This window comes from Protopterus annectens, chromosome 8.part0 (assembly GCF_019279795.1).
Source record: "Protopterus annectens isolate FY-2018-M chromosome 8.part0, PAN1.0, whole genome shotgun sequence".
Taxonomy (NCBI): domain Eukaryota; kingdom Metazoa; phylum Chordata; order Ceratodontiformes; family Protopteridae; genus Protopterus; species Protopterus annectens.
In genome coordinates this window covers 20,264,698-20,279,246 of record NC_056741.1, presented here as the reverse complement: position 1 = coordinate 20,279,246, position 14,549 = coordinate 20,264,698, and the positions used below count along the sequence as shown (strand labels likewise).

Below are 14,549 nucleotides of genomic sequence, written 5' to 3'. Positions count from 1 at the left end.
ACACCGTGGGGTCCTCAGAACACCAGTCACAACATACAATGGAAGCTGCACAAAAAAACCTGTGGGGTCCTCAGAACACCAGTCACAACATACAATGGAAGCTGCACAAAAGCAAAACACTGTGCGGTCCTCGGAACACCAGTCACAACATACAATGGAAGCTGCACAAAAACAAAACACTGTGGGGTCCTCAGAACACCAGTCACAACATACAATGGAAGCTGCACAAAAGGAAAACACTGTGGGGTCCTCAGAACATCAGTCACAACATACAATGGAAGCTGCACAAAACAAACACTGTGGGGTCCTCAGAACACCAGTCACAACATACAATAGAAGCCACACAAAAATAAAAACTCTGTGGGGTTCTCAGAACACCAGTCACAACATACAATGGAAGCTGCACAAAAAAACACTGTGGGGTCCTCAGAACACCAGTCACAACATACAATGGAAGCTGCACAAAAACAAAACACTGTGGGGTTTTCAAAACACCACTCACAACATACAATGGAAGCTGCACAAAAACAAAACACTGTGGGGTCCTCAGAACACCAGTCACAACATACAATGGAAGCTGCACACAAAACAAAACACAGTGGGGTCCTCAGAACACCAGTCCCAACACACAATGGAAGCTACACAAAAAAAACACTGTGGGGTCCTCAGAACACCAGTCACAACATACAATGGAAGCTGCACAAAAAATAAAACACTGTGGGGTTCTCAGAACACCAGTCACAACATACAATGGAAGCTATACAAAAAAAAAACATGGTGGGGTCCTCAGAACACCAGTCACAACATACAATGCAAGCTGCACAAAAAAAACACATGGTGGGATCCTCAGAATACCAGTCACAACATAAAATGGAAGCTGCACAAAAAAATAAAAACACTGTGGGGTTCTCAGAACACCAGTCACAACATACAATGGAAGCTGCACAAAAAATAAAAACACTGTGGGGTCCTCAGAACACCAGTCACAACATACAATGGAAGCTGCACAAAAAATAAAAACACTGTGGGGTCCTTGGAACACCAGTCACAACATACAATGGAAGCTGCAAAAAAAATAAAAACACTGTGGGGTCCTCAGAACACCAGTCACAACATACAATGGAAGCTGCACAAAAAAAAAACACTGTGCAGTTCTCGGAACACCAGTCACAACATACAATAGAAGCTGCACAAAAACAAAACACTGTGGGGTTCTCAGAACACCAGTCACAACATACAATGGAAGCTACACAAAAAGAAAACACTGTGGGGTCCTCAGAACATCAGTCACAACATATAATGGAAACTGCACACAAAAAAACACATGGTGGGGTCCTCAGAACACCAGTCACAACATACAATGGAAGCTGCACAAAAAAATAAAAACACTGTGGGGTCCTCAGAACACCAGTCATAACATACAATGGAAGCGGCACAAAAAATAAAAACTCTGTGGGGTTCTCAGAACACCAGTCACAACATACAATGGAAGCTACCCAAAAAAACACTGTGGGGTCCTCAGAACATCAGTCTCAACATACAATGGAAGCTGCACAAAAAATAAAAACACTGTGGGGTCCTCAGAACACCAGTCACAACATGCAATGGAAGCTGCACACACAAAAAAACACTGTGGAGTCCTCAGAACACCAGTCACAACATACAATGGAAGCTGCACAAAAAACACTGTGGGGTCCTCAGAACACCAATCACAACATACAATGGAAGCTGCACAAAAAAACACTATGGGGTTCTCGGAACACCAGTACCAAAATACAATGGAAGCTGCACAACAAAAACACTGTGGGGTCCTCAGAACACCAGTCAAACATACAATGGAAGCTGCTCACAAAAAAAACACTGTGGGGTCCACAGAACACCAGTCACAACATACAATGGAAGCTGCACAAATAAAACACTATGGGGTTCTCAGAACACCAGTCACAACATACAATGAAAGCTGCACAAAAAAACACTCTGAGGTCCTCAGAACACCAGTCACAACATACAATGGAAGCTGCACAAAAAATAAAAACACTGTGGGGTCCTCAGAACACCAGTCACAACAAACAATGGAAGCTGCACAAAAACCAAACACTGTGGTGTCCTCAGAACACCAGTCACAACATACAATGGAAGCTGCACACAAAAACAAAACACTGTGGGGTCCTCAGAACACCAGTCACAACATACAATGGAAGCTGCACAAAAAAACTCTGTGGGGTCCTCAGAACACCAGTCACAACATACAATGAAAGCTGCACAAATAAAAACACTATGGGGTTCTCAGAACACCAGTCACAACATACAATGGAAGCTGGACAAAAAAAAAACACTGGGGGTCCTCAGCACACCAGCCACAACATACAATGAAAGCTTCACAAAAAACATATGGTGGGGTCCTCAGAACACCAGTCACAATATACAATGGAAGCTGCACAAAATAAAAACACTGTGGGGTCCTCAGAACACCAGTCACAACATACAATGAAAGCTGCACAAAAAATAAAAGCACTGTGGAGTCCTCAGAACACCAGTCACAACATACAATGGAAGCTGCACAAAAAATAAAACACTGTGTGGCCCTCAGAACACCAGTCACAACATAGAATGGAAGCTGCACAAAAATAAAACACTGTGGAGTCCTCAGAACACCAGTCACAACATACAATGAAAGCTGCACAAAAAAACACTGTGGGGTACTCAGAACACCAGTCACAACATACAATGGAAGCTGCACAAAAAAATAAAAACACTGTGGGGTTCTCAGAACACCAGTCACAACATACAATGGAAGCTGCACAAAAAATAAAAACTCAGTGGGGTTCTCAGAACACCAGTCACAACACACAATGGAAGCTGCACAAAAACAAAACACTGTGGGGTCCTCAGAACACCAGTCACAACATACAATGAAAGCTGCACAAAAAATAAAAACACTGTGGGGTCCTCAGAACACCAGTCACAACATACAATGGAAGCTGCACAAAAAATAAAACACTGTGGGGTCCTCAGAACACCAGTCACAACATACAATGGAAGCTGCACAAAAACAAAACACTGTGGAGTTCTCAGAACACCACTCACAACATACAATGAAAGCTGCATAGAAAAACACTGTGGGGTCCTCAGAACACCAGTCACAAAATACAATGGAAGCTGCACAAAAAAATAAAAACACTGTGGGGTTCTCAGAACACCAGTCACAACATACAATGGAAGCTGCACAAAAACAAAACACTGTGGGGTCCTCAGAACACCAGTCACAACATACAATGGAAGCTGCACAAAAACAAAACACTGTGGGGTCCTCAGAACACCAGTCACAACATACAATGGAAGCTGCACAAATAAAAACACTGTGGGATCCTCAGAACACCAGTCACAACATACAATGGAAGCTGCATAAAAAACAGTGTGGGGTTCTCAGAACACCAGTCACAACATACAATGGAAGCTGCACAAATAAAAACACTGTGGGGTCCTCAGAACACCAGTCACAACATACAATGGAAGCTGCACAAAAAAATAAAAACACTGTGGGGTTCTCAGAGCACCAGTCACAGCATACAATGGAAGCTGCACAAAAAATAAAAACTCTGTGGGGTCTTCAGAACACCAGTCACAACATACAATGGAAGCTGCACAAAAAACACTGTGGGGTCCTCAGAACCCTAGTCACAACATACAATGGAAGCTGCACAAAAAATAAAAACTCTGTGGGGTCCTCAGAACACCAGTCACAACATACAATGGAACTGCACAAAAAGCACTGTGGGGTCCTCAGAACAAACAGTCATAACATACAATGGAAGCTGCACAAAAAAAAAAAAAAACACTGTGGGGTCCTCAGAACCCCAGTCACAACATACAATGGAAGCTGCACAAAAAATAAAAACACTGTGGGGTCCTCAGAACACCAGTCACAACATACAATGGAAGCTGCACAAAAAACACTGTGGGGTCCTCAGAACACCAGTCACAACATACAATGGAAGCTGCACAAAAAATAAAACACTGTGGGGTCCTCAGAACACCAGTCAAAACATACAATGGAAGATGCACAAAAAAACACTGTGGGGTCCTCAGAACACCAGTCACAACATACAATGGAAGCTGCACAAAAAAATAAAAACACTGTGGGGTCCTCAGAACGCCAGTCACAACATAAAATGGAAGCTGCACAAAAAATAAAAACACTGTGGGGTTCTCAGAACACCAGTAACAACATACAATGGAAAGTGCAAAACTCTGTGGGGTTCAAGCTGCTCATTGATCTCATCCAGCCTGTGCTATTGCTACACCTTCTGCCATACCAGTTGGCTGCACAGGTGAAGGCAGGTGTGATGCAGCTATGTATGGAGCATGTCCAATAGCACAGTTTGTCCTGTGACATACAGGTTTCATGGGCAATATGTGAGGGTATCCAGCATCTGCCAGACCATGCATAAGTTAGAGGAAGTGGCTGGCATGTAGTGTTGGCAGGTAACAGATGGGATACCTATCACAGACTTTGCTTTTCTTTTTATCACTGGATGTACCACCTGACTTTGCCTTCAGATCTGATGTGCCATATTGCAGATTCCACAGATAAAGCTTGAAGAACTATCCTGGACCTACATGATGACGTTGCTGTATTTGCTGACCATGAGCAGACTGGTCAACCCTGACATCACACCTTGCTGCATATTTATAGTCATGTATTGGTACTTTATGTCTTAGCAATCTCGTCTATGCACCAAGCCTCCCTTCACCAAATGCAAAACACCTCAGCCTGCTACGTAACACCCTTCACTTTATGGGACACTCAGTTAAGCCCCTTCTGCTGGAAAATGGCATGAGGGGCTCCTCCTGTTCTGTAATTGTAAAGAAAAATGTCAGCACCAGTATCTGCGTTGTATAAGGGTGACCAACAGGTAAATACTAGCTGCAGCACCCATATAGGAAATGTTCTGCAAAACACATGAGCCTGCAGACTATAAACAGCCTAAACCTCATACCATGCTTTTCGGCCCCAAAACTTGGACCGAACCAGAAAAGGAGGGGGAGTATCAATATTCGTCAAAGATACCCACACCTCCAGGTTGGTTGCACAGCATGAAGCATCAGAGACTATCCATGTGCAACTAACTGTGGGTAAAACTGCCTTCCAGTTTATAGCCTGCTACAGACCACCCTCCCAAACACAGGAACCCCACTTGGCCTTCCTGAGAATACTGGAAAATATGAAGGTCTCTCCAAACACCATTATATTGGGTGACTTCAACTACCCAAACATAGACTGGGAGCATTACTCTAGCTCCAACACCCTAGCCCAAAGGTTCCTAGAATTTATAAACTCAAATGCTATGGAACAACTTGTTACCACTCCCACAAGAGGGGAAAACATACTGGACTTGATCATCTCCAACATGGGGACACTATGCTCCAGACCAGAAGTGTATCCCTCACTGGTAAGATCAGACCATGAACTAATCTCACTGGATATTCACATCCCGACCCCACCCCCTGCCCAGAAAACCACAGTGAAAAACTTCTCTAAAGCAAATTTCACACGCCTCAAAACTGAGGCGAAATCCTTCAAAGCCCCCGGGCCTGTGGAAAATACGGCCCAGACCGCAGAATCCTTTATAAACACATTCTATGAACACCTTCAGGAATGCATGGATCATGCAATCCCAAATAAAACCAAGACCCAATCCTCCAAAGGCAGGCGTCCTATCTGGTGGACCCCAGCCATAAACAAACTATACAATAGAAGGAGGAAGCTACTACATGATAGAGCAAAATCCCAAAAAGGGAAGGCATCTCTGATCAGTATTAGCAAAAAACTACGGGCACTCATAAAATCGTCTAAGGCCAGCTTCGAGAGAAAAATTGCACAGGACACTAAGGATAATCACAAGGCTTTCTTTAGTTATGTTAGGAACCTGGGTGGGAATTCCCAGATATGCTCAGAATTAGTCCAAAATGACAAAAAATACACCGAGCCCACAGACATTGCCAACATCCTAGCTGACAGGTTCAGTGCAAACTTCTCCCTCTCCCCACCAAAAGGACAAATATCTATCCCAACAGAGTGCTGCCCCCCTGACATCTCAGATGCTCAGGTAAGAGCCGCCCTCTCCAAAGCAAAAAACACAGCATCAATGGGACCAGATGGTGTCCCGGGCTGTGTCCTACATGAACTCCAAGAAGAGCTAAACCCAAACATAAAACTACTGTTCAATCTTAGCCTTACTACAGGATATGTACCCAAAGAGTGGTGTACAGCAACAGTGGTCCCTCTCCACAAAGGTGGTGCCTCAACGGATCCTGGAAACTATCGCCCCATAAGCCTGACTAGCTTGGTCTGCAAAGCTTATGGAAAGGATCATCGTGGACCTCATAAATAAAGATATTGGGGACCTACAGACACTGGATCCTACCCAGTTTGGCTTTGTTAAGGGCAGATCCTGCCTCTTAAACCTGGTAGATTTCTTTGAAACAGTCACCAAGGCCATTGACGAGGGGAAGGTGGCCCTCACAGCCTACCTGGACCTCGCAAAAGCCTTCGATACAATACCCCACTCGGGCATTATAGATAAGCTCACCAGCTTAAATATAAACCCCTATGTCACTAGATGGGTTGCAAACTGGCTCAAGGACAGAACCCACATGGTTAGAATTGCTGGAGCCATGTCAGACTCCAAACCAGTTACAAGTGGCGTCCCACAAGGCTCAGTCCTGGGACCTCTCTTGTTCGGTATATATTTCTCGGCGGTACAGGCCAATACGGAAGGACTGTGGCTGACCAAGTTCGCAGATGACTGCAAACTGGGCGCCATAATCAACTCTCCAGCCGACACAAGCATCCTCCAAAAGGGCCTCATAGAAACAGACAACTGGTGCCAGAGCCACGGCCTCAAGCTAAACGCCAAAAGTGTATAGTCATCCCTTTGGCAAAACAAAGTGCCCACAAATTACCACATAGGTGGTAATCCATTAAGTACAGAAGAAGTCATTAGGGACCTGGGGACCCAAGTTGATAGCAATCTCTCATTTGACAACCACGTGGCCAAAGTGGTTAGAAAACATTTTATATAGCCCACCTAATCATGAAGGGATTCACATCTAGATCAGGGAGGTCATCATACCTCTTTACTCATCCCTCATCAGGCCCATAATTGAGTACAATGCCCCTTTTGGGATGTACCTTACCAGACACCTGCAGCAACTGGAAAGACCCCAAAAGTACCTCACCAAGAGGATCAAAGGGCTCAAACAGATGCCATATGCTGCCCGGTTAAAGAAACTCCAGCTCTACTCAGTGGCATACCACCTGCTCAGAGGCGATCTGTGCCTGACGTATAAAGCCATGTCCAACCCGGAATTAATGGACATGCTGCACCTCAGAAAATCCAAATCCCATCGAGCTACGCTCGAGACTTGAACCTCAGCACTGAAATAAATAGGACATGCTGGAGGGACAGATTCATAACCCAGAGGCTCCCTTCACTCTGGAATAAAATCCCAGTCCAGGTTAGGCAGAGTCCCACATTGACTCTCTTCAAGAGGAATCTTGATGAGTGGATGGGAGATCATAGGTTTACCCCAGCTATCACTTCTGTGTCACTGTTAGACAGAGGCACAGTATACTAACCTCAAAAAAAGGCATAGCAAAATTAATTTAAAATGGGTGGCGAAAGCCAAACACACTCTGGCTAGGCTTATAAATGCCCTAGGGCAGATAGCCTAGTATGAACCTATGAACCTATGAACCTATAAACCCACAGGACTGTGCCATGTATAAGCTTAATGACAAGGAATGGCATGGCTACATATCCACTGAGACAGGGAACTACTTGGACATATAGGAACACATCCATGGACCATGAATGGACATAATGTCAGAGAGTGCAGGTTAGAAATGACAACAGGCCATAGGGATATGCATGTTGCATGGACATAACATCAGCCCCTGCCATCCACAGTGCCACAGTGTACAGCCACAACATGTTCACACAACAGTGGTGAAGTAACAACCCATTAGACAAAAATTATAAAATATGTCACCAGTACATGTGTAATATAACAGACATGTATGGAGCAACGGCAACACATTTACAGAACATGCATGCATTAGCAATGCAGCTTCAACACAGAGATATGTTACATGTAGAGGGAGGTAAACACATAAGGTGTCAGATGGATGTACTGATGGTCAGTGGCTGCAGTGTGCTGAAACATGGGACTATGAACATATTCCACAAAGCCGTGGGGTACATACATGACACCCAAATACAGAGAACAACACGTTGACAATGTGAATGCAATACCAACATGTAGTGTAGCTGTCAGGTCACATGAGTCACATAACATCCTGGCTCTGTGGCTTGGAGGATAAAGTCCTCACTGAGACCCAAACCACCAGAGCTCAAGTAGTGACCTGGACATTGGAAGATCTGGAGGAGATGATAATGAGAGGGAGGTCTGTCTCGCCCATACTGGGTGAGAGAGTGGTGATTCCTGGTTGGACTAGTGGAAGTGAAGGCTTGGAATCCCAAATCAGTGATGGTAGCTCAAAGAGGGTGTGTGTGTATCTGGCAGCATATATATATTGGGGGAGGGAAATGGATTCATAGCAGTAATAGGGTGCCTACATCACCATGGCGGGGGCTTAAGGTCGAATTAGGGTAAGAGAAATGCTAACATAGCCTGTACTGGGAATGATGTGGGCCACTGATTGGAGTAAGTGTCTGCCATTTGAGTTGGGTAGATAGGTCCCCTTCAGATTCTGGTCTGGGGGATAAGGTAAACTGAGCAAGTAGTTAAAAATACTCAGAGAGTGTAACACTCATAACCATAAAAAAACAAATAAAAAACGCCACCGCCAGCCGTAACTGCAAACTCCAAGTTTAATGTTACAAAAAAACAACTTTACACTAAGCACTTTCACCCAGTAATGTAACTGGGCTTCTTCAGAGTAAAGCTGTAACCTTTTACTGTCTATTTAAATGACCCCAAATCATGTGATTCCTTAGTAATTAAAATTTTAAAGTTAAAGATGCATATTAAAACCATATTGTTAAGTAAACACATTAAAACAAAAACATTAAAACATTCAAACATTAAAATACACCTGATGTTTAATGTTGAACTAAAACGGATAGTTGTATGTAAGTGACTGTAAATAATAAAAAGTGTAGTAATAAATAGCAAATGTTAATTTCATACACTCATTTACTTCCTAGTGACACACTAAGGTAGCTGTAAATAGTCTAATGCCCACTATGCTTTAAAATAAGCAATCTTTTAATGTAATCTGATGACTACTGTTTGGAAGACCTTAACTTAAGAACACTAGCCAAAGAACAGTTTTCATTAATACCTGGGAACAAATAGCATTCATTCTTAACTGCCATTCAAGTTCTTACCTTTCTAAATTTGTTTTACTGTCATCTCCCCTCTGAGTGGGGATGATACGATCAATAATAAAAAACACAAATTTCTTGTAGTTCTCATAAGACAGACTGTGTGTAAAAAGTGCATTTTCTTTCTTTTTGTTTTTAATGTCCCTTATGTGTCTGTCCGTTCTTTCCCTTTACTTCCTCGTAGTCTTACCTACATAAAAAGCTAAACATGAAGTACAAGTTGCACTATACACCACCATTCCTGTGTTGCAATTACAGTGGCCTGGACATGCAATACTACGGTTGTACCCCTCTATCACTACGTAAGGGCCATCGTTTATATACCTACAATATTTACATGTGTTGCACTTAGACATTCTAGACCTGTGCATCTTGCTTTTCTTTTCTGTATTTTTCTCCAGACACATATTATGTTTTGACCTTTACTATATGTTATTTTCGGCCTCTCACCTAATATCTGTTTCACCCCTTTGTCAAATACCAATTGTCAATATTTGTCAAAAAATGCTCTGAGGTATTGGGTCTCGTAATTGTAGGGAAGTATTAAGCTTCTTTCATATTGTTTTACTGCTTTTGAACCTATAGATGTCCATATCATAGGTGAAAGGATCGGGGAAAACGTATCCTTTCTGTTCTTTAGAATCTCATTCCTAATTTTAATTAACAATTTGGTAGGGTATCCTCTCTCTTTAAATGTGCCTATCAGTTTGTATATCTCATTTTCAAACTTTGTGTCATTGCTAACCAGTCTAGAGACTCTCACCATCTATCCTTTGATGGCACTTTAATTCTAGTGTGGGGGATGACAGCTATTGTAGTGAAATAAAGAATTAGAGTAAGTGTCTTTCCTGTAAATATTGGACTCTATCTTACCAGTGATTTCATTTTTGTACAATAAAATATCCAAAAACTCTATTGTCTGAAAATTAATTTACAGTAAAGGTCAAAACATAAAAATGTGTCTGGAGAAAAATGCAGAAAACAAAAGCAAGACACACAGGTCTAGAATGTCTAAGTGCAACACATGCAAATATTGTAGGTATATAAAAGATGGCCCTTATGTAGTGATAGAGGGGCACAACCATAGTATTGCGATTCCAGGACACTGTAATTGCAACACAGGAATGGTGGTGTATATAGGTTCATAGGTTCATACTAGGCTATCTGCCCTAGGGCATTTATAAGCCTAGCCAGAGTGTGTTTGGCTTTCGCCACCCATTTTAAATTAATTTTGCTATGCCCTTTTTTGAGGTTATAGGTTCATAGGTTCATACTAGGCTATCTGCCCTAGGGCATTTATAAGCCTAGCCATATTGCAACTTGTACTTCATGTTTAGCTTTTTATGTAGGTAAGACTACAAGGAAATTGAGGGAAAGAACGGACAAACACATAAGGGACATTAAAAACAAAAAGAAAGAAAATGCACTTTTTACACACAGTCTGTCTTGTGAGAACTACAAGAAATTTGTGTTTTTATTATTGATCATATCATCCCTACTCAGAGGGGGAGGTGACAGTAAAACAAATTTAGAAAGGTTAGAACTTCAGTGGCAGTTAAGATTGAATGCTGATTGTACCCCAAGTATTAATGAAATCTGTTCTTTGGCTAGTGTGCTTAAGTTAAGGTCTTCCAAACTGTAATCATCAGATTACATTAAAAGGTTGCTTGTTTACAGCATAGTGAGCATTAGACTGTTTACAGCTACCTTAGTGTGTCACTAAGAAGTAAATGGGTCTATATTATATTAGCAAAAATCCTGTTAAGCGAACATGAAAACACCGACAAGTATTGCGCGAACCGCGAATATGCCGAACGCAGTAAACCACGAAATTCAAAAAGTCGAATCCCCATAGTCGGCCAACTCCACCTCCCACTACATACTGCCTACCCAAACAAAATAAATAAACCACATACATACACTAACCAAAACCCTACTTCTAACCCTAAAGTAAAGCACCAAAACCCTACTTCTAACCCTACACTAAACCTTACATACATTACTATCTATGCACTTAACTTAACCTGCACCCTAACCCTAAGGTCCGTAACTATCGCACACTTACCCTACAGAGATATACCAAAACAAAATAAATAATCCACACTCATACATTTAACAAAACCCTAATGCTAACCCTACACTAAACCTTACATACATTACCTATCTTTGCACTTACCTTAACCCACACCCTAACCCTAAGGTCCGTAACTATCGCATATTTGCCTTACGGAGCTATAATGCAGACGGGCCAACCATGACACTTCGACATTTCAAATTTCGCGGTTTTGGACATTCAGCATTTCCGTGGTTCGCGCAATATGTGTAGCTCTTTTCGTATTCGCGTAAAAGGACTTTCGAACATCTAAATGGAACCCAAAGTAAATGAGTGTATGAAATTAAAATTTGTTATTACTACACCTTTTAGTATTTGCAGTCACTTACATGCAACTCTCCAATTTAGTTCAGCATTGACCATCAGGTGTGTTTTAATGTTTGATTGTTTTAATGTTTTTGTTTTAATATGTGTTTACTTAACAATATGGTTTTAATATGTGTTTTTAACTTTAAAAAGTGAATTTCTAAGGAATCACATGATTTGGGTTCATTTAAATAGACAGTAAAAGGTTACAGCTTTACTCTGAAGAAGCCCAGTTAAATTATTGGGTGAAAGCGCTTAGTGTAAAGTTGTTTTTTTTGTAACATTAAACTTTGAGTCAGTCGTTACAGCTGGCGGCGGTGTTTTTTATGGATAAGGCAAACTGATCTATCTGGTGGGATTGTGTGTCTTTGTTCATGGCTAGATTAAAGGGGCAAGTCTCCAGTAGACCCAGGTCTAGGGTGGTAATGTGGATGCAGTTAGCCATGTTGGAAGGTGCCTATGTATATGACAAAAGCCAGAGGGATCAGTGGCTCAGGAAGAGGCACCACAATACCTCTATGCCTCCCTAGATGATGGCCCCTTCTGGACAGCTCTTGCCATGTTCTTGGGTGAAATCCTATGGTAGTGGAATGAATGGACATGACTTGGGGAGGCTTAACAGTCATCAGGCATGGGGGAAAAAAACAGGAAAAACAAAAAGATGTCATAAAACATCAACTCCCCATCACAAACACCAGTTTATACAGTGTGCACTTACAATGTGGAACATGGAACATTTGTGGTTCAGTGCTGTGGAACAATCATGCTGCAACTGCAGCATACAAATCAATATCATGCAGACCCACAACATTGAGGAACATATTGCAAACAGGATTTAACATGCATGTATGTAAGCAAAATGGCACACACTCCATTGTGTGGTGCAGCCCATGAGCAATTTCAGTCTCAGCATGGGTGGGGCTAAAGTGCAAAATACATGAAGATTGCGCTATAAAGGTGATATGGAAATTTGTTTTGTGCAATAAAGTTTGAGTATATGCCAAAAAAAGGAAGTCCTCCACAGTTTTCTGTTAGCAACAGAATCTCAGAATTGTGAATACCAAGATACGGAATTCAGACTAGTAATCATCATAAACTCTTAATTCTCTTTCTGATGAAAGCTATGAAGAAAGAAACAAATGAAAACAATCTTACATCATTATCACCTGGCTTTAAAGCTACGGTGTGAATGCAATAGGTACATTTCAGAGCAGTTTCAGATTTCTTTTTTTTTGGCTTGTCAACCTGTCACTGTAGAAGCAGGTCTCTGCTATAATTGTGTCATCACACATATCTCTGCTGTAATTGTGTCATCACAGTCTTGTGAAAGCATAAGGAAAGGAAGTGGCTTTAGCTCTTTCTGTCCTAGGAAAGGAAGTTTCTTTAGCTCTTTCTGTCCTAACAATATGTAGTTACATGGTAGATTTCTCTATATGTGCATTTCCCTTTTCAGCTGATAGCAACTGGTATCGTGTAGTGATTACTGTGGGCATGAGTCTTTCATACACAAATAACATAACTGCTGGTTATGCTACTTATGTTTCAGTTAGTGTTGCATTCTATACATGACCATCACCAAGAATTCTACTCTCATATCCTGAATATGGCCTTCCATTCATAACATCCTCCTCTAAAACAATCATCAGCTCCTTGTAAACAGCCACCAACAGAATCTGGCATTTCATTATCCTATCTCCAATGCCATGGCATAATTTCTCAGTCATTACCAAGACAGATAGCTCCCCAATGAACACTGTGCTGACTTCTTTATGGGTTCATTCCTTTGTAAACACTTAGTCCTGGTCTTCTTCCTTTCCCATGCCTCCAGGTTCACGTTACAATTTTCTGCAGACAACTTCTCTCAGTTCAGTGAAGCCCCCCACACTAAGGTATCTTAAAACAATTGTGTGTGCATCTGTGTGTATGTCCATGGGGGTCTATATTATAGTATCAAAGTTTTAAAACTTTGAATGCTATAATATTGACCTGTTTTTGTCGAAAACTCAAAATAGCAAAGCCACGGAACTTCGAAATCTTACCTAGGGTAAGATTTTGGTTGCCCGTTACATGGCTTCGCTATTTACTCTACTGTGGTGGGAAGGTTACGGACCGGGTTAAGGTAAGTATGCGAAGTGAGGTTACGGACTGGGTTAAGGTAAGTGTGGGGTAAGGTGAGTGTACGATAGTTAGGGACATTAGGGTTAGGGAGCGGGTAAGGTGAGTGTGCGATAGTTAGGGACTTTAGGGTTAGGGAGCGGGTAAGGTGGGTGTGCGATAGTTAGGGGCTGCACAAAAAAATAAAAACACTGTGGGGTCCTCAGAACACCAGTCACAACATACAATGGAAGCTGCACAAAAAATAAAAACACTGTGGGGTCCTCAGAACACCAGTCACAACATACAATGGAAGCTGCACAAAAAATAAAAACACTGTGGGGTCCTTGGAACACCAGTCACAACATACAATGGAAGCTGCAAAAAAAAAAAAAACACTGTGGGGTCCTCAGAACACCAGTCACAACATACAATGGAAGCTGCACAAAAAAAACACTGTGCAGTTCTCGGAACACCAGTCACAACATACAATAGAAGCTGCACAAAAACAAAACACTGTGGGGTTCTCAGAACACCAGTCACAACATAGAATGGAAGCTGCACAAAAACAGAACACTGTGGAGTCCTCAGAACACCAGTCACAACATACAATGGAAGCTGCA

The 14,549-nt window shown here is 41.9% G+C and overlaps 1 pseudogene; it reads left to right on the top strand.

The window, feature by feature from the left end:
• The window catches only part of LOC122808616, a 76,371-nt pseudogene that overhangs the window by 21,653 nt on the left and 40,169 nt on the right, over nucleotides 1–14,549 (top strand).